The following is a 265-nucleotide window of genomic DNA, read 5'->3' as shown; positions in this document are numbered from 1 at the left end:
ATTAGCTTTTCTGATGGCTTCGTCACACTGCCGACTCATGTTCATCTTGGAGTCCACTAGGACTCCAAGATCCCTTTCCGCTTCCGTGCCACCCAGCAGGTCATTTCCTAGGCAGTAGGTATGCTGGACATTTTTCCTCCCTAGGTGCAGCACTTTGCACTTCTCCTTGTTGAATTGCATTCTGTTGTTTTCTGCCCATTTGTCCAACCTGTCCAGGTCAGCTTGCAGCTGTTCCCTGCCCTCCGGCGTGTCCACTTCTCCCCAC

The sequence above is a fragment of the Alligator sinensis genome, unplaced genomic scaffold (assembly GCF_000455745.1).
Source record: "Alligator sinensis unplaced genomic scaffold, ASM45574v1 scaffold442_1, whole genome shotgun sequence".
Taxonomy (NCBI): Eukaryota; Metazoa; Chordata; order Crocodylia; family Alligatoridae; genus Alligator; species Alligator sinensis.
The sequence above is the reverse complement of the archived record's forward strand: the minus strand, read 5'-3'. Positions refer to the sequence as shown.